The following is a 20946-nucleotide window of genomic DNA, read 5'->3' as shown; positions in this document are numbered from 1 at the left end:
AAAGGAGGGGGTGGGGCGGGAGTTGGTTTGTTGCAGGGGAATAAGGGTTAAGGGTCCTGTTCGCGGAAAAGGTATGTTTTGAGAAGTTTTCTGAAGTCGAGGTAGGTCGGGGCCTCGAGCATCATTTGGGCTAGCCAAGGGTATGAGCTGTATGAGCTATGTGTTTATATTTATGAGCAGATCAAAGTCTTGTTAAGGAGTCTCCCCATTCTTCTTCTCCTGTTCTCTCCTGTGGGGCTGTCGCCAGCTTTGAAACTAACTGACTTGGGGGCAGCAGAGAGCACAGAGGAGGTACTGAAAACAATGATCCTGCAATAGACTCACAGGAGCAGATGCAAGACCCTTGGTTCAGCATACCATCCCTATCTACTGGAAAAGATATTATCAAGGTAAGAACATAAGAATTGCCGCTGCTGGATGAGACCAGTAGTCCATCGCGCCCAGCAGTCTACTCACACGGTGGCCCCCAAGTCAAAGACCAGTGCCCTAACTGAGACCAGCCCTACCTGCATTCGTTCCAGTTCAGCAGGAACTTGTCTAACCTTGTCTTGAATCGCTGGAGGGTGTTTTCCCTTATAACAAACTCCGGAAGAGCATTCCAGTTCTCTACCACTCTATGGGTGAAAAAGAACTTCCTTACGTTTGTACGGAATCAAGTTTCAAGTTTATTAGATTTTAATATACCGACCATCAAACAAATATCTGTCCGGTTTACAGTAAATTTAAAAAAAAAAAATAAAGAAAGAGAAATTGAGAGTAAATATTTAGAAGTGCATATAGTGAACATTAAAGACATTAACATGACAAACTTGACAGTGAGGAAAAAAGGGAATGGAAGGGTAGAGTTACATTGTAGAGAGAAAAGGGAGTAAGGCGAAGTGGGAATAAAACATGTTGGGTGGGGGAGGTTCTTTAAGAGAGATACAAAATTAAAATTTGAAAGAAAATAAAAATAAAAATATTAAATATTAAATATAAAAAAAAAAAGGTAGAAAGTAATATGAATAAAATTAGCGAGAAAGTAGAATCTAAACAGAAGAGAATGCATCACGAAATAAAAAAAGTCTTCAGGCCTATCTTAAATTTATCAAGATGTTGTTCGTCTCGAAGTGGTTGTGGTAGAGAATTCCACAATGTTGGGGCAGATACAGCAAAATTTATTTTCCGTGTATAATAGAACTCTTTAATGGAGGGAATTAATAAGAGATTTTGATTTGTTGATCTCAAAGTTCGTGGTGAACATTGAGGAATGAGGAGTTTATGAAGGTATGAAGGCTGATGAGAAGATTTTATTTTGAAAGTCAAGAGGATGATTTTATAAGTGATTCGATGAGCCATGGGAAGCCAGTGTGCATCTTTCAGAACTGGAGTGACATGATCATATTTACCTAGTTTATAGATGAGTTTTATTGCAGTGTTTTGTATTAATTGAAGGCGTCGGATTTCTTTTTGGGGGAGACCATTGAGGAGGGAATTACAGTAATCTAAGTGGGAAATAATCAAAGAATGAACCAGAATTTTGATAGATTCGGTCTCCAAGATTCGGTCTATCCCCTTTTAACTTTAGAGAGTGCCCTCTCGTTCTCTCTACCTTGGAGAGGGTGAACAACCTGTCTTTATCTACTAAGTCTATTCCCTTCATTGTCTTGAATGTTTCGATCATGTCCCCTCTCAATCTCCTCTTTTCAAGGGAGAATAGGCCCAGCTTCTCTAATCTCTCACTGTGCAGCAACCCCTTAACCATTTTAGTCACTCTTCTCTGGACCTTTTTGAGTAATACTGTGTCCTTCTTCATGTATGGCAACCAGTGCTGGATGCAGTATTCCAGGTGAGGGCATACCATGGCCTGGTACAGCGGCATGATAACCTTCTCCGATCTATTCGTGATTCCTTTCTTAATCATTCCTAGCATTCTGTTCGCTCTTTTCGCCGCCGCCGCACATTGTGCAGATGGCTTCATTGACTTGTCGACCAGCATTCCCAAGTCTCTTTCCTGGGGGGGTCTCTCCAAGTACCGCCCCGGACATCTTGTATTAGTGTATGAGATTTTTGTTACTGACATGCATTACCTTATCCTTATCCATGTTGAACCTCATTTGCCATGTCGCTACCCATTTCTCGAGCGTGGTTATGTCGCATTGCAGATCTTCACAATCCCCCTGCATCTTCACTACTCTGAATAACTTCATATTGTCTGCAAATTTAATCACTTCACTCGTCGTACCCATTTCCAGATCGTTTATGAATATATTGAAGAGCACGGGTCCAAGCACCGAGCCCTGCAGCACCCCACTAGTAACATTCTTCCAGTCCGAGTATTGCCCATTTACCCCCACTCTCTGTTTCCTATCCGCTAGCCAGTTTTTAATCCACGTGAGTATTTCACCCTCTATTCCATGGCTCTCAATTTTCCAAAGTAGTCGTTCATGCGGAACCTTGTCGAACGCCTTCTGAAAATCCAGATATACAATGTCGACCGGGTCACCATTGTCTATTTGCCTGTTTACTCCCTCGAAGAAGTGCAGCAAGTTCGTCAAGCAAGATCGTCCTTTGCTGAAGCCATGCTGGCTGTTCCTCATCAGATTGTGTCCATCAATGTGATCAATGATGCAGTCCTTTATCAGCGCCTCTACCATCTTTCCTGGTACTGAGGTCAGACTCACCAGTTTGTAGTTTCCCAGATCTCCCCTCGAAACTTTTTTGAAGATCGGTGTAACATTCGCCAACTTCCAGCCTTCCAGAATCTTTCCCGATTTGATCGACAGATTGGCTATTAGTTGAAGCAGTTCAGCTCTAGTCCCATTCAGTTCCTTAATAACCCTTGGATGGATGCCAACCAGTCCCGGGGATTTGTCGCTCTTAAGCCTTTCAATCTGCCTGCATAATTCTTCTAGACTGGCCGTCAACCTTGTCAGTTTCCCGTCTTCACCTCCAGTGTATAGACTGTCGGGTTCCAGTATGTTGTGTATAATCTCTTTGGTAAATACAGCCGCAAATAATGTGTTCAGTTTATTGACGATGGCTTTGTCCTCCTTTAGCACTCTCTTTATTCCATGGTCATCTAATGGTCCCACTGCTTCCTTTGCAGGTCGTTTATTATATTAAAAGAACGGCTTGAAGTTTTTCGCCTCCTTGGATATGTTTTTCTCATAGTCTCTTTTACCACCTTATGGCACTTGCATTGATGCTGTTTGTGCTTTTTCTAGTTTTCGTCCGATTTTTGACCTTTTCCAATCCTTAAACGAAGTCTTCTTGTCTCTGTTCGCTTCCTTCACCGCTACAGTGAGCCACGCCAGTTCATTGTTCTTTTTCCTCTTGGATCTCATGTTGATATGCGGTATATATAGATTTTGCACCTCAGTGACTGTGTCCTTAAAAAGGGACCATGCCTACTCTAGCATTTTTACAGTGCTTATCCTCTTCTTAATCTTATTCCCCACCATGAGTCTTATCCCTTCGTAATACCCTTTTTGGAAGTTCAGTGCCGTGACCGTCATTCTGGATCGATGTTTCGCCCCTGCATCCATGTCGAAGCGGATCATATTGTAATCACTGGTTCCCAGCATCCCCTCTACGTCTACATCTTGCGCCTGTCCTCGTAGTCCATTTAGAATTAAGTCCAGAATTGCATTTCCTCTTGTGTTTTCCTTGACAAGTTGTTCCAGGAAGCCTACAGCATCCAGGAACTTGGTCTCCCTACCGAAGCTGGAGGTGCCTAGGTTCCAGTCTATTCCCGTATAGTTGAAATCACCCATGATAACTGTGTTGCCTCCCTTACAGTTGAGTTTGATCTCGTCTATCATTTCTCCATCAATTTCTTCGGACTGCCCTGGGGGTTGGTAGTAGATGCCGATCTTCATTTCCAATGCATTGGTTCCCGGAATTTTGACCCATAGAGACTCTAAATTATTTGTCATTTCAGGCGTGTTCTCTCCAGTAGATTCAATTCCCTCTTTGACATATAGGGCAACGTCCCCACCTTTTTGACCCACTCTGTCTCTGCGGTATAGTTTTGTATCCCGGTAGCACAGTGTCCTAGACGTTTTCTTCGGTCCACCATGTTTCTGTGATGCCAATGATGTCAAAGTTATCTTTTTGTGCCATAGCTTCTAATTCACCCATCTTGTTACTTAGGCTCCTTGAGTTCGTGTACATACACTTGAGTTTGCGGCCTGTTCCTTTCTTGCATTTTCTTCCCTCTTGTGTCCCTTTATATCTGTCTTGCCAGTGATCCGGTGAGTCTTTCCCTCTATCTTCCTGCACGGTATCCTCCACCGGTTTCTGAACCATCGACTCTCTCTCTCAGTCAACTGTCGGCTTTCCCCTTCTTCCTAGTTTAAAAACTTCTCAATTTCTCTCTTGATGTTGCTTGCAAATAGCCTCGTTCCGTCTCCGCTGAGGTGGAGTCTGTCCTTCCTGAATAGCTTGCTCTTCCCCCTGAATGTCGTCCAGTTGCGCACGAATTGGAATCCTTCTTCACACCAGCGCCTCATCCACGTGTTGATTGTGTGCAGCTCCATCTGCCTGTTCTCATCAGCCCTGGGTACTGGCAGGATATCCGAGAATGCTACCCTCAGTGTTCTGGTCTTCAGCTTCCTTCCTAGCATCTGGAACTGATCCTTCAGTACTTCTCTGCTGTAGTTCCTGTTGCTCATGTTGTTAGTTCCCACATGGATCACCACCGCCGTATCTTCCTCTTCCACGCTGTCGATGATCCTGTCGATGGACTCACTATGTCTTCTATCTTGGCTCCCGATAGGCAGGTCACCAGCCAATGCTGTCTTCCTCCCGCTATGTGGTTGTTAACTTGTCTGATGATGGAGTCCCCCATGATGATTGCTGTCCTCTCTGTCTTCTCTTGCCTCTCCAGCTGCAGGTCTATGTCCCTGGTGTATGTCTCCAGCCGTAGGTCCGTGTCTTCCGTGTATTTACCTCAACCTGATGATGGCTTGCACCGGTCTCATCTTCCTATGGGTTCCCTTCGCTGTTCCCAGGTGTCGCTGCTGTGTCACCCATTTCTTCCTTGTAGTTGTCCTCCAGGTGGTCCTCACTCACTGTGGGTGTGTCTCGGCAGTTCCACTGTTGCTGGTGATTTTCCATAGCCTCTCTGTATGCCTCCTTGATTAACTTCTCTAACTCCCGGACTTCTTCCTCAGTGGTTTCCTCCGTCTTGAAGTTGTCTGCCTCTCTGTCCTCCTCCACTGCTCGAAGTGCCTCTAGTTCCAGTATTCTGCTTTCCAGGAGTCTAATTTGTTTCTTCAGGCGCTCCAGTTCCCCACATTGAGTGCATACATAAGACCGCCTCCCAGAGGGGAGGTAGTCATACATATGGCAAACGGTGGAGAAAACTGTCTGAAGTGGCTTCTCCCTGCTTGCTGGTGTGGCTGCTGTGGTCTCCCTCTGTTCTGCTTGTTGGTGTGGCTGCTGTGGTTGCCTTTCTTAAGGGCCTTCGCAAAGGCGCTCACGCTAAGGCGAACGCCTTTAACGCTCGTCTTTGCGCGCCAAACGGCTGCGTGCCGTTGGCCCCTCCCCTTTTAAGGGGGAGCTCCAGATCCGAGCGCTGAAGTCAGAGGGGTGGGCAGAGCTACCTCTCGCCGCTGCCCCTCTCGTCTGCCTTTTCCTCCTGCCCTCGCTCTGATTCCTTTTTGTTCTTTGCTGGTTTACTTCTCTCTCCTGCAACCTCCTGACTTCTCCTGGCTCCCTGCTTCTCTGGGCTGGTGCGGTCGGTGTTCTGCCGTTGGCCCCTCCCCTTTTTATTCTTACTTAAGGGGATTTGAAAAAAGACATTGTAATACGACACCTGATTCTCTTTAAATAATATTAAGTACCTAACCAGTTTCTTCTTGATCTTGACCTAATTCAAGAATTGGTTAATGGTTTCTCTGTATGCACCCCACTTCTGGATGAGAGTACCCGCCTGAGCATGGTCCCTCCCAGACCCTACAGAAACATTAGCAGCAGCCACCTGATGCAGATGATGAGCACCCCCCCCCCTTCCCAGCAGAGCTGGCCAGGGTATATTCCAGGAGAGGGTCCACACCAAGAAACGCTTAATATGAGGGGCTGCTAAAATGTTCTCAGCCCAACCAACAAAGTTGGGGCAGTCTTCATTGAGGGCTGTACACTTAGTCCAGTGATTTCCCACTTTTTTTTTCATCAGAAAAATACAGAATTTAAAAAGTGGAAAATCGTTGAGCTAAGTGTATAGCCAGGGCAGGATTAATTCATCGAGGCCCCTAGGTACATAAGGGGATGCACCCAGGCGGAAACAGGAAACTGCGTCAGAGGGAAGCTTTGGGCAAGCAGCACCGCTTGCACAATTATAGTTCCCGTTGCCTTTCTTACCTGCGTTGCTTGCTTGTTTTACTTTCCGTCGATGGGGGGGGGGGGTCACGCTGACGATCGGGGTGGGGGTCTGTGTTGCCGATCAATGCTGGAGGGGCCCATCGCCGTTTGGAAAAAACAATGTTGATGCCCTCCTTCATCGGGCCCCCCTGACCATTTCGGGCCCTAGGCATGTGCCTACTTGGCCTATTGGTTAATCCTGCCCTGTGTATAGCCCATGATGGAGACTGCCCCAACTCAACTTTGTTGGTTAGGTTGAGAACATTTTAGCAGGCCCTTGTACAGACAAACTTCCAGTAAAGGTCAGTGAATAGGTTTATTCAGGCTGAACAGCTCCCACAAACCCCAGCAGGAGAGAGTGGCACAATGGTTAAAGCTACAGCCTCAGCAACCTGAGGTTGTGGGTTCAAACCCACGCTGATCCTTGTGGCCTGGGCAAGTCACTTAATCACCCCATTGCCCCAGGCACATTAGATAGACTGTGAGCCCATCAGGACAGACAGGGAAATATGCTTGAGTACCTGAATGAATTCATGTAAACCATTCTGAGCTCCCTTGGGAGAATGGTATAGAAAACTGAATAAATAAATACCATCACTACCACCACTCCCCCTTCTCCCCTAACACATCCACACATACCACCATCACTACCACCTCTCCCCCTTTCCCCCCCCCCAGCACACCCACACATACCCCTTCCTCCTCTTTCTACTATCTATCATTTCTGTAGTGCTGAAAGGCGTACTTAGCGCTATACATTCAACATGTAATAGATGATCCCTGCTCAGAAGAGCTTACATTCTAATTAGGACAACTAGGGGTTGGGAAGTTTCATGCAGAGAGAATGATAGGTATTATACAGTGAGTGAGAGTTAGAACTTGAAAGCAGCCTTGAAAAAGTGAGCTTTTAGCTTGGATTTGAATACCACTAGAGATGGAGCTTGATGTATTGACTCAGGCAGTCTGTTCCAGGCATATAGTGTAGCAAGATAGAAGGGACTTAGTCTGGAGTTGGCAGTGGAGGAGAAGGGTAAGAACATAAGAATTGCCGCTGTTGGGTCAGACCAGTGGTCCATCGTGCCCAGCAGTCCGCTCACGCAGCGGCCCTTAGGTCAAAGACCAGTGTCCTATTTGAGTATAGCCTACGTTCTGGTTCAGCAGGAACTTATCTAACCCTTTCTTGAATCCCTGGAGGTGCTTTCCCTTATAACAGCCTCTGGAAGAGCATTCCAGATTTCTACCACTCTGGGTGAAGAAGAACTTCCTTATGTTTGTATGGAATCTATCCCCTTTTAATTTTAGAGAGTGCCCGCTCGTTCTCTTCACCTTGGAGAGAGTGCACAATCTCTCTTTGTCTACTAAGTCAATTCCCTTCAATATCTTGAATAGATAAGAGGGATTTATCAATGAATGGAGTCCATGGGGGGAGCATAGGGGGAGATAAGTGAGAGAGTTAAAGGGTGGCTGCAGAGTGAATGCACTTATAAGTCAGTAAGAGGAGTTTGAACTTACTCAGAAATGGATGGGGAGCCAGTGAAGTGACTTGAGGAGAGGGGTAATGGGATTATTGTGACTCTGGCAGAATATACTGTAAGTCGTGCAGCAGAATTTTGAATGGATTGAAGGGGAGAGAGATGGTTGAGTGGAAGACCTGAGAGAAGCAAGTCGCAGTAATCTAAGCGAGAAGTGATGAGAGTGTGAATAAGGGTTTAAATAGTGTGCTTGGATAGGAGAGGTTGGATTTTGGTAATATTATAGAAGAAGAAGCGATAGGCTTTAGCAGTTTGTTGGATCTGAGTGGAGAAGAAGAGAGGAGTCAAAGATCACCCCAAGGTTGCGAGCTGACAAGATAGGGAGGAGGAGAGTGTTGCCCACATAAATATAAAAAGGGGGAAGGTGGGTTTAAGTGGAAAGATAAGGAGCTTAGTCTTAGCCATATTTAGGTCTAGATGGCGGCAAAACATTCAGGCGACAATGTCAGACAAGTAGGCTGAGACTCAGGCCTAGATTCTTGTGGAGATATGGACAGGTAGATCTGGGAGTTTTTAGCATAGAGGTGTTACTGAAAACCATGGGAGGAGATCAGTGTAAGTGAGTGGGTATAGATGAAAAAAAGGAGAGATCTTAAGACAGAGCCTTGAGGTACACTGATTGATAGTGGGATAGCAGTGGAGGAGGATTCAGTGGCATAATAAGGGTGCAGTGGGGGTGGTCCGCCCCGGATGCAGACCTTGTAAGGGGGACAAGCACCCGTCCTCCTCTCTGCACCCTTCTTCCTGATCCCCCCCCCCTGCTGCGTGCGTTCACCCCTTCCCTTCTCCCTCTTTAAGTTTCCCTTTGCAAGCAACATTACAAACTTGCTGCCCGCGTCGGTGTCGCCTCTCTGACATCACTTCTGGGCCCCTAGGAAGTAACATCAGAGGGCAGCCAACAGGACACGGGCAGCAAGTTCATGCTCTTGCTCATGCCTGGAAAATTAAAAAGTTATGGGTGAAGGGAAGGGGACGCATGTGTGGCATGGGGGGGGGGGTTTGGGAAGGAGCAGGAGGGAAGGGTGCAACCTCTCCGGGTGCTAATCACCCTCGCTTTGCCACTGAGAGGATCCACCATTGCATACACTGAAAGTGCGATGGTAGAGGTAAGAAGAGAACTAGTAGAGAACAGAGCCCTGGAATCCCAGTGGTGATCAACATTGTCAAAAGCAGATAAATTGAAAGGGATGAGGATAGAATAGAGTCCTGTGGATCTGGCCAGGAACAGGTCATTGGCGACTTTAGCAAGGGCAGTTTCAGTGGAGTGCAGTGAGCGACAACCTGATTAAAGTGGGTCAGAAATAACTTGGGTCAAGAATAGCAGGGGGTGGGGGTATGCCTCCAGCATACACACTTCCCCAGCATACCCACACCCACACACTCCCCCTTCCCCAGCATATCTACATACTAAGACTCATATCCAGAGCCCCCTGCCTACTTTACCCTTCCTTTGCCTCAGTCCCTCCATGCCCCACATCTCCTCTCAGTCCTCCCTGACTACTCCTGTGTTGGTGCCAAAGAACAGGATGCAGCTTCTGTAGCCTGTGAGTAACTCTGAGTCCTCATCCTCTCTGCTGGTGTCACTGGTTTCGTTGTGCCCTGGTGCATTCTTGTCAAAAGTCGGCCTTTTAATAGGCTCCACAGATGCCTTTCATGGGACCAGGCCCAGGATTGGCTCTGCTCTCATATAGCCCCCTTTGGCTGGGGCTTTACCTTTAGGTGCTACCCTAGTGCTGGAGGTAGTTATTGGTTGCTGAGTAGGGTGCTGGGTGGTCTCCAGTAGTATAGTGATGGTTTGCACATCACTCTGTAGTCCCATCCCTTATGTCTTCTGTTGCCTGCATAACTTGGCACAGCACCTCTGTGTGCTCTCCCTAGAAGCTGCAGCTTCTACTACAGGTAATCAGACAGTGAGATGTTATGGCTCAGGAGCTTCTGAGTCAGGCAGATGAGATGTTGCTGGGGTCTCCTCCTCTAGGTGGACTAACTACCACTCATCTGGAAACTGTGTGAAGAGGGACAAGGTGCTACAACTGTTGCTTATCTTCACCCTCCCACATGACAGCTGCCTCCTCTGGCCTAAAGCTGATCCTGCCTATTTGTGAAGACAAAAAAAGAGGACATGTGACCCCTCCCCAGCCCCACCTCTGGCTCCACTCATGCCCTACCCCACCATGCCCTGCCCCACCTCCACCCCCACATTTCACTCATTTCCTTTTTCCTCTTCCCATCCTCTCTACCCTTTTCCCTGCATAGAATATGTACAGCACTGCATATGTCTAATTGCGCTATAGAAATTATTATTATTACTAGTAGTAGTAGTAGTATCAATCCCATCTCTATCCCTATCTATCCTTCCTTCCCTTACCTCCAAGGCCATTCTTCTATCCTTATTCACATATTCTGCCCCGTCCAGCTTCTCTTCCTCCTATACCCTTTCTCCTGTATCCAACCCCGGGACCAATATCTCTCTTCTCTCCCTTGCCCTCTCCCTATGGTACTGCATCTCTCTCCCCCCTCCCTGGATCCACCATCTTTTCTCAATCTCCCCCCATCCCAGCATCTGCTTTCTCTCCCTCTTCACCATTTATTCCCCAAAAGCTCCCCTATGGTAGCATCTCTCCCTACCCCTTGTCATGGGTGCTTCTCTCTCTCTTCTTTCAACCACCACCCTCACAGATGCTTCTCTTTCTGACTATCTCTCCTTCCAACCCCCCACCCCACATGTGCTTTTGTGACTCTCTCTACTTCCAAATCCCCACCAGCGGGATATGCGGCATGACCTCTCTCTCCAGCTCACAATTCCCCAACCTATCTCCTCCCTTGACATTGTGTTGAATTTTTGGGCAGCTGGCAACAGCAACAAGGTAAGCCTGCTGCCACTGGCTGGTCCTGGAAACTGCCTCTCTACAGTGACTTCCTGTTTCCACATAGGCGGGACCTACAGAGAGACAGCTTCCGGGGCAGGCTGACGGTAGCAGGCTCACCTCATTGACACTGCAGGCTGCCTGAAAATTGAATTACAGAAGCCAGGGAGAAGGTAGGTGGAGGAGTTGGGAGAGCTGGCTAAACCGTGACAGATTCCCCCATTTTTAAAAAACCATTTGGACACCCGGACAGTCTACTAAAAAGAGGACATGTCTAGGTTTTCCCGAACATACGGTAACCCTAATCCTGCCCATCCTGTGTGTCCTGCTTGGATGATGTGTGTCTCTTGGCCCCTGCATCCCCTGCTGCTCCTTTTCCTGTGGTGTAGTCCACTGAGTCCAGTTTCTGCCTTGGAGCTGCCATTTGTATGGGGAAAGGGGAGCAGATGTGGGTCCTGGCCCTCTCTCTCACCTGTCCCAGCTTACCAACATGTCTGTCTTTGCCCCTCCAGATGTCCTTCCAGTGTTCAAATCAGAAGCAGTGCCAGTGCAATGCACCTCCACACTCGCTGCCAGTACATACACACCTACCAGAGCCCAATATGAAGGTGAACCATGTCACACAGATGTCAAAGGGCCTCACACATGAGCATTCACAGAGGGAAAGTGGGAGGGGTTCTGGAAAAACATAGTTGGGGGGGAAGTATGCAAACCTTGTTGGGAAGGGGGAAATAATGGCTGCTAGCTGGTACCTCCCCCATTGGTTCAGGCATGGCCCACAGCAGTTACCAGACACTCCCACTATATTGCACTGACAAGGCCATTGCCTTGCTATGCTGGCAGTCAGATTGGTCACCAGCCCTCTTCTCCTCCCTCCCCAGGACACTGGCCCTCATATGGTTGCCCTGGGTGTGTTTCACCTCATTCCCCCCCCTACCTCCATCTTCCTCCCTTCCCTCTATGGGGGAGTGGGTGCAGGTGGTTGAGCACCATCCTCTTGACTGGGATGAGGTCAGACATGTCGGCACCTAGACACCTGTTCCTAGCTTCCTGTTCTCTTTTCAGCACTCTACACTTTCTTTTGCAACCCTTCACATCTCCCAAGGGAGCTCAGAATGGTGCAGTAGACCCCATTGAGGCAAGTGCAAATGGCAGCTCACTGCTAGTCCTTGGTGTAGGCACAGAGTCATTCTCCCTTGGGGGACAATGAATGTTTCTGCTGTGCCTGCACCTCTTTCACCAGAATCTGAATCTCAGCATCTGAAAAATTGGTTCATAGACTAAACTGCGCAAGACAATCGCATGCGGACAATGCCGGGCAGACAATCGCACGCAGGACGTCAGCGAACTGGATTAAAACACTTTTACTGGCACCCCCATTGTGAGGGTTGTTGGGGGGGGGACTTCCATTATAGAGGAAACAGCCTGTGTCCCTATTGTTTAGGGAAAAATTACAGTTTCCTCTGTAATGGGGGGTTCCCCCCCAACGGATGAGACCTGACATACCTCCAGGCAAACCTAAAGCAGTGGCAGTGGACATTGGAGGCAGTGCTCTGTACAGGCTGATGCGCCCTGTAATGCTGGGACCCTCCCTCGCTGCACCATTGATGATGTCATTGATGACATGGCAGAAGGAAGCCCTGGCGAGGCAGACTGCAAGCATAAGAACATAAAAATTGCCATACTAGGACAGACCAAAGGTCCAAGTCCAGTATACTGTTCCAACAGTGGCCGACCCAGGTCCCAAGTACCTAGCTAGATCCCAAGTAGTAAAACAGATTTTATGCTACATATCCAGGAATTAGCAGTGGATTTCCCCAAGCCATCTCAATAATGACTTATAGACTTCTCTTTTAGGAAATTATCAAAACCTTTTTTAAATCCCGCTAGTGCTAACTGATTTCACCACATTCTCTGGCAATGAATTCCAGATTTTAATTACACGTTCTGTGAAGAAATATTTTTTCCAGTTTGTTTTAAATCTACTACTTAGTAACTTTATCGCATATCCCCTAGTCTTAGTATTTTTGAAAGAATGAACAAGCGATTCACATCTGCCCTTTCCACTCCACTCATTATTTTATAGACCTCTATCATATCACCCCTGAGCCGTCTCTTCTCCAAGCTGAAGGGCCTTAGCCGCTTTAGCCTTTCCTCATAGGAAAGTCATCCCATCTCTTTTATCATTTTTGTCATCCTTCTCTGTACCTTTTCTAATTCCACTATATTTTTTTTTAGATATGGTGACCAAAATTGCACACAGTATTCGAGGCGTGGTCGTACCATAGAGTGATACAAGGGCATTATAACATTTTCATCTTTGTTTTCCATTCCTTTCCTGATAATTCCTAACATTCTATTTGCTTTCTTAGCAGCCGCCACACATTGAGCTGAGGGTTTCAATATATCCTCAATAATGACACCAGGTCATCTTTATCCACGTGTTCATTCACCCCTTCAAAGAAATGCAGTAGATTGGTGAGGGAAGATTTCCCTTGACTAAATCCATGCTGGCTTTCTTTCATTAATCCATACTCCATTATGTATTGTTAATAAGATTATATTGTGTGTGTATATATGAAAAACAAATGGAAAAATGGCATTACAATTATTATTATGGGGCAGAGTTTAAGCAGGGTCTGGGGTGAAGCTTGAGCACCTCTAATCATTTTGAAAAGTTGGCTCCTACGGCTGAAAGAATTTGAAAATGGTGTTTAAGGCATTTATCTAGCTGTTTCTAGATGTCTTAGCTGCAGCTCATTGGCATTTTTGAGATGGATGTCCAATTTTTCGATTATGGGAAAATCAGAGAAACATCTATGGGAGATCCCGTACATAATAATGACTATTATTTTCAAACCTTTGATTTACTAGAACGTCCATAACAGGATGGCCATGTATACTTTACTACCTGCAGAACATGGAACATGAACTAGCTGAATCTCCTTTCAGTCTCCACAGGGTAGATGCCTACTGGGGATGCACTGAGCCTGCTGGATCCTCCTGCAGTACCTTTGTTCAGGTAAGCTGCTGACACTGCTCTCACCCTGGCTTTGAACAAGAAGCTGCTCCAGCTCTTGCTAATATTTGCCTCCGTGCTCTATTGCAGGACAGTAGACACAACAGCCACTGACCACAAGGTAAGTTATGGACCTGGATCCTGTGACCTCACTCTGTGCCCCCTTCCTCCCTCTTGATCTGTCCTGTGCTCCCTCCCTGTGTCTCCCCCTTCCCTCTTTGTGTGTCTGGGTCCCTTTTTGCACTTCCTTTTACCCCGCCCCCTTTTTATCCCAGGACAAGCAGTTAGCATATTCTTACATGTGGGTGACATTATCTATGGAGCCCTGGTACAGACACTTTGAAAGTGCATCACCACTTTAAGATTTTTAGAAAGTTCGTGATTGCCCGCACCACAAGTGCCTTCCCGCCTGACGTAGGCTCGTGGTACCTCAGTTCTTTGTTTTCCACAGAGTGAAAAAGTTGTGTTTTTTAAAACTCTGTTAAAATTTTGTGCTGCCTTCTCACTTCACAAATTTTTACTTAGTTTTTTGTAATTTTAATATTTATTTTTCATATTTTCTCCTTTAAAAAAAAAAAAAAAAGGCTTTGCCCGTCAAGGTTTTGGTCTTTTTCTTCAGCCATTGAGTTTAATTTGGCTGACACGGTCTTTCCATCCATGTCCAGACAGTTAATGGGCATAAAAAATTGCTGCAGGTGCCAAAGGCCAATTTCTATAACCGACCTGCATAGTTGGTGCTTACAGTGCTTTGGGCCTGAACACTGGGTGGAATCCTGTGCTTGGTGTTCTACCCTGCAGAAACATTCAATTGAAAGCCGTAAACTTCAACAGGAGAAACTGGGACCGGCATGGACACCAATAAGAATTCATAACCATCAACGTTGAAAACTTAAGCATCAGTATCAGCATTGGTATCCAGAGACCTTGCACTATCCAGTAAGTCAGCTAAGAAACCACCAGCTTCTCAAACAGCATCACAGGTCACTCTTGCATCGAGTCCCTTGATGCCGACCAAGCAGCAACACTTTCTTGCAGCTTGCCTCTCCTTCGAGGTATGCATTCTCATTGAGGTCACCCTCTCCGAGGCAAACTGTGGCACCGATAGTACCTGCAGACAAGCCACAGATACTGGTGCTTTCTTTTTGTGAAAAGCTCAATGAGTTTTTCAGAAGGGAGCTGGGTGATATTTTCAAACTATATGCATCAGCATCGACTTTCTCGGTACCAGTCCAGCCTAAGCATACGGCCACCAGGCCTTATGGTACCGCAACTGGTTCTCTGGTGTAACACCAACAGGGATACTCCTCCAGTCACAGTTTCTCTTTTCGATGCTCGACGCCTCGACATTGATCTCATCGGAGGTCCAGCTCTACAGTGAGACATCAATCTGTTTCATCGAGACATCGATGCTTCTCTTCTTCAGCTCGATGCTCGAAGTCCAGAAAGCACCGGTCTTCATTATGTACTTCTAAATGGAAGAGGGCTTTGCATCATTCGTCTTCCTCATCTTCAGATTGGTACCAGAGTTGTTGAAAGCATTGATCCTCTCAACGCACACCTTCACCAAAGCCTAATTATGATTCTGACTTACAGTCTGATTCAGCTGGGGACTTTTCTCTTTCTGCAACTGAGGCTTATGATATTCTTTCTGACAAGTCTCCTCAGAAATCCCCACCAAAACAAGATCCCCTACTGAAAGGTTATCTTTTACAAAATTTATAAGACAATTAGGAAAAGATTTGCCTGTCAGACTTGAAGCTGATTCTGCCTATAGCGCTGAATATCTAGAGGCCTTAGATTATGATGAGCCTCCTAAGGAACTTCTCAAACATTGCATGGTATTCTCAAAGAAATTCTTCAAAAGAATTGGGAAATGCCCTTGACCATTACAACTCCCAGCAACTTGATTCTCTGTATAAAATTATGTCTTCTTCAGATTTTGATAAGCCACAACTTCAACACCAATCACTGTTTGTGGAGTCAACTCTGTAAAAATCTTTTCCATCAAAGGTCTAAGCCTCAGTCCCGCCGGGATGTGAAGGGTGCACTATGGACAAATTTGAACGTCACCTTTAGCAGAATCCCATGTTGGCAAACAGGGTCCTCAATTACAATTTTTATATCTCATGCTATGTAAAGCATCTTGTTAAATTGTCTTCTTTTGATAAATATATTCCTTTTCAACATTTGCAGGAATTTCATGATATCTCCCATACTTTCGTCCTTGCTAGACAATATACAGTAAGATCTGCTTATGATGCTTTTGAATTATCTTCTAGAGCTTCAGCGATGAGATATCTGGCATGGCTAAGAGTCTCAGATATGGACATCAATCTTCAAGACAGATTGGCTAATATTCCCTGTTTGGGAGATGAGCTTTTTGGTGACTCTATTGAAAATACTACACAAAAACTCATAGATCATGAAAAACGTTGGGATGCTTTAGTTAAAATCAAGTCTATACCTCCTTCAACCTCTAGACCTTTCAAGCCTTCTTATCAGAGACGTTACTCAACAATACCTGCTGCACCTCGTATGCCTCAGCAGAAGTAGCAAAAGCAACAGCGTCCACAAAAGTCTCAACCAGCAGCTTCTCAGAAACCTGCTCAGTCTTTTTTGATGGACTCATGGAGCGCATAGCTGCTGTTTTTCTTTCTCAGCTTCTTTCCCAGCCAATCAGAGACTGACTCCAGTTTTATTATCATGCTGGGAATTAATAACAGAACTCAGGGTTCTAAAAGTCATTCGAGAGGGATACTCTCTTCATTTTGATACTTTACCTCCAGATCATCCTCCAAGAAAGTCCTCTTTCAGCCATCAACAGATGTCCTTCCTTCTTCAGGAGATAGAATCTTTACTGCTTCTAAATGCAATAGTTAAAGTTCCACCTGCTCAGAGGAATCTGGAGTTTTACTCCCAGTATTTTCTTATCCTGAAGAAGACGGGAAGTCTACATCCAATTTTAGGGGCCTAAACAAAGTTCTGGTAACGGAAAAGTTTCGCATGTTGTCTTTAGTGACTCTATATCCCCTCTTAAATCGGAACGACTAAAAGAAGCCTACACTCACATTCCAGTTCATCTGGCCTACAGGAAGTATCTCAGGTTTCAAGTGGTGTAGCACCATTTCAGTACAAAGTTCTACCATTCAACCTGGCATCCTCTCCCAGAGTATTCATCAAGTGTCTGGTAGTAGTAGTAGCAGCGGCATCAAGTGTTTTGTTGCCTTGTGGAATTATGCATTTGAGTTTGAGTGCATAAATTCAATAATCAAAATCAATGTTTTAAATGAAATTAGTCATCCTACCATTTTGTTAAGAACTATTTACACAATTTTCTACAGGTCATCTGTTAAGAAGACAAAATTTCAAGAACTTGTCAAAGCTGCAGAGGCAGATGTGATTGCATTTAAACCACTAAACGAAATCAGATATTTCATAGTAAATGCTGTGATTAGAAACTATAATGAATTAGTGGAATACTGCCAAAAATTGTTGAAGAAGACAATGATCCTATTCAGAAATACTACTTGGATAAATTACAAAATGCAGAACACCATGTTGTTATCTCAGTACTTAAGTCCCCTTTTACTACCATACCAAAGCTCTTAGAGATTTAAAGGGCTTCGGTGTGGCTACTGTGCCAGCCTGCACTAATCACCTTAGTAAAAGGGGGCCTTAATGATGTTGTAGCTAAACTGGCAGACTCATGCAAAATTCTACAAAGATGTGCACTTTCGACTGTTGAAGCTTTTCAGTTTGCAAAAGCAAAAATCAAGAAATTTAGTAATCTGCTCTATTCAATTTCCAGTTGAAACAAAGTCAATAATTACTTTCATCCATTGGATGTGTGACCATATGGACAATCTGTTTCTAGATGAGGAACTGATAGACTGGTCTGTCTTTGATACAGAATGTTTCTCTACACCTGCAAATCTAGAAAATTTTCATTTGAACATGAGCAGATGAAAAGGCTTGCCATCAAATATTGTCCTCTGTTGAAGAAAGACTATAATTTCCTTCAAAGGATCTCTGTAACCAGTATCAGAATTCAAAATAATGATCACAGAGAAATTAGAAACTGGAACTGTAAAGACATTTTCAAATTTGGTTTATATTTACTAAACAGAATCACTTCAAGGAATTATGTATTTTCACTTGTGGACATTTGTGGCACCTTCCAGGTCTCAAGTATTGACTATGAAAGAGGATTTAGTTTAATGAATATAAAAACAAAATCTAGAAATCACTTAGATGCTGAGCATTTGGAAAACTTGATGAGAATTAAACTCTTCTTAAATTCTGGACAGACTGTTAATGTTGATAGAGTTTATAACATGGAAGACAGAAAAGATCAGAAGAGAAAATGTTTGAATATCCAGAGAAACTGTGAACAGAAATAAAGTTTTGGTTAAAAAAAACTTTGTGATATCAGTTCAGTTCATTTTTTTATACTTATTAAATATGTAATATGGTAGAATCATATGTGTGATTATCACAAGGCAATGTAATGGAAATTTTGTCGCTTATGACAAGTAGATCCTCTGCAAACAACTGATTTATACCAAAGCTCCTGAAAAATAAATTTCTCTAGTAAAGGCCTTAAGTCCTGTGAGATTGATGTTGTTGATTTCCTTGTACAGCAGAATACTCTTACAGAGCCAGCCATGTCCAGATAGAATTAACAAGACAACTGTGACTAGCTAACGTTATCTGAACATTTGGTCTAAACCTAGCAAAACAGAGTTGGCTGGTTAACTTTAGGCCCATTACTCAGGCAGGTTGAGTTACCCAGACAAGTCTGACTGGCAACCAGCACTGATCAGTCAAAGTGAAAATGTTCTTCTAGAAACAAACCCCAGTAGCATCTAGTTTTCAAGTTCAATAGTTTTGCATTGCTGGGGTTTGTTTAGCAAACTCCATAAGTTAGGCAAATAAACCTGTTAAATGTGAACTTCCTGGCTGAGTGAGTCCTGGTTTTATTCCCTCCCTCATCTCCTCACCCTCCTTCCCAGCTATTGAAATGAGGACTACAACTCCATGCATGTAGTGGGGAATGAGAATAGAAGAACTCCTGGACTGGATCAATCTCTCTTTCAAGTCTGGAGCCAACTGGTAGCCTGTGCTATCACCTCTGTCATGCCATAAGTTAATGGGCAGCTCTGAAGGAATCTTGCAGTTGGCTTTAAACAGTAATAGGTATTGTGTCTTCCATGAGCACTAATCCTGGATCTAAGATCAGGATGGCAGCTTTGTTGTGCCTTTAGTTATTTTTAACCCTGTGCTAGTGCTTACCTGTTTGATCCAGAAAGATTACAGGATACCTTAGCTCCATTTCAAGAATATCAGATTTGTGTGGTTCCTAGATAGCTGTATAGTCAATTATGCTGAAAAACAAAAGCTTGATATTCTATATAACAGCATAAGAATAGCCAAGAGCATAAATTGCTGAAATCTGAAAACCGAGATCCCAGCCTCAGTACTACCATACTTTCCTTAAACCATCTTTCCCATGTCCTGCACATGTACATGCAGTGCTCTGAAATAATCAAAATATATTACTACAGACAAAGACCATAAGGTCCTTCTACTTTTCCCAAATTTCTTCCTATTGCAATGTCTTATAAATGTAGTTGACCTCTGGTTTTCCATCTTCAAAAATTAATAATCCTCTGTGCATTTTGCAGGCTTTTCAATTCTGTTCTGGTTTCTTTTCTCCCACTACCTCACTTTCACCTAGTCACAACCATTCTGTTATTTCTTCTGAATATACATGATCTAAGTATCATATCATGACCTCCCATGCAAGAGAGCATGCTTTTCATTGAAATGTGCTTGTACATTATTTATGCACTTCTGAGGTATTTGAATGTTTCCATCGTATTTCTCATTTCATTTTTCCTGTCCTCTAGAATATCCATATTCCATTCCTTAGTTCTTATTTTATATGGATTTTGGTGTAGACACTTTATCATTTTGGTGGCCTTTTTCTGTTATTGATATCGATTTGGAGGTTTGACTTACAGAACTAGTTATCATACTGAGGTCTCACCATGAACTGTAAAGAACTGTATCATCTCCAGTCATTGTAACCCTAGCCACCCTATCATTCCTTTGATTCTGGTTACTGTCTTGTTACACTGTTTCTTGATAAAATGAAGTCTCTGTCGTTTATAAGCACGTCAATTTCTATATCCTAAATGCATGGTTCTGCACTTTTTTTTTGTATTGGACCTCAGCTGGCAAGCATTTGATTATTTTTCAACCTTTCTTCAATCACTCCTTATTTTGTTTACTTCATCAGGATTATCCACTCTACCAGATCTCAACATCCTCTATATAAGAAGACAAACCTTCCCTACTAATCCCACTGCAAATAAATTAGGTGGCTGCTGCCTAATCCTGGTGAACTAGAGACTGCATATACCATCTTGCACAATTTGTGAAGACTATCAGGACACATCTACTATGATGATAAAAGCTGAAGCTATGGAGAAGTCTCATGAGTGCTAATCCCACCTCGCCATGTGTGACCTGATCCACAACTAAGTTGATTATGACCCTGAATAAATTACCTTGATTCCTTGTGTCTTCAGTCTAATTTCAGCTCCAGGACTTTGTGTGAAGTTCAGACCAGTCATTTTATTGCTCTACTTGTGTACCAAATAATAATTTCTGGGGATTATGATATGTTTGGAGACAGGGTCTTTTAAAACCAAATTCTATCCTTTTATCACTTAAACCTTTCTAACCTCAACCATGGTGGTTCTACTGTAGAATGAAACAAAAGCAATAGTAGGATGAACTGCAGAACTAAAATAGATACTATGATTTTTGCCTTAGTCAATCAAAACTTTTAACCTGGGTAAGAACATGCCTAAATACAGAGACTCACATAATTTTAAAAGTGTCATTAATCAATTTGGTCATTGGCTATAATGACCAGAAAACTGCATTAATTGTGTTGATAACAGTTGATCATAGAAATGAATTAAAAGACCATGGTTAACCATTCATAACTTTGGTTGGCAACCAGCCCAATTAACTATTCATGGTATCATGCAGCTAAGATCAACTGCTCTCAACCACAGACTGCAACCAGAGTCACAGAATGTCAAGGCATCCTCAAACATTCTCTGGCTGTGGCTAAATACAGCACCCCTCCTCCCTGTCCACCCATGGGTCC

General features: G+C 44.2%; 1 long non-coding RNA gene across 1 annotated transcript in view; it reads left to right on the top strand.

Moving 5' to 3' along the window:
• The window catches only part of LOC117365277, a 73444-nt gene extending 53149 nt beyond the window's left edge, over positions 1–20295 (top strand). The window contains exons 3-5 of the long non-coding RNA XR_004540392.1: positions 13619–13766; positions 13854–13884; positions 20065–20295. This is a non-coding gene — a long non-coding RNA (uncharacterized LOC117365277). The remainder of the gene's footprint in view (positions 1–13618; positions 13767–13853; positions 13885–20064) is intronic.
• Positions 20296–20946: the final 651 nt, after the last annotated feature.

This window comes from Geotrypetes seraphini, chromosome 8 (assembly GCF_902459505.1).
Source record: "Geotrypetes seraphini chromosome 8, aGeoSer1.1, whole genome shotgun sequence".
Taxonomy (NCBI): domain Eukaryota; kingdom Metazoa; phylum Chordata; class Amphibia; order Gymnophiona; family Dermophiidae; genus Geotrypetes; species Geotrypetes seraphini.
Note: the sequence above shows the minus strand (reverse complement) of the source record. Positions and strands in the feature narration are given on the sequence as shown.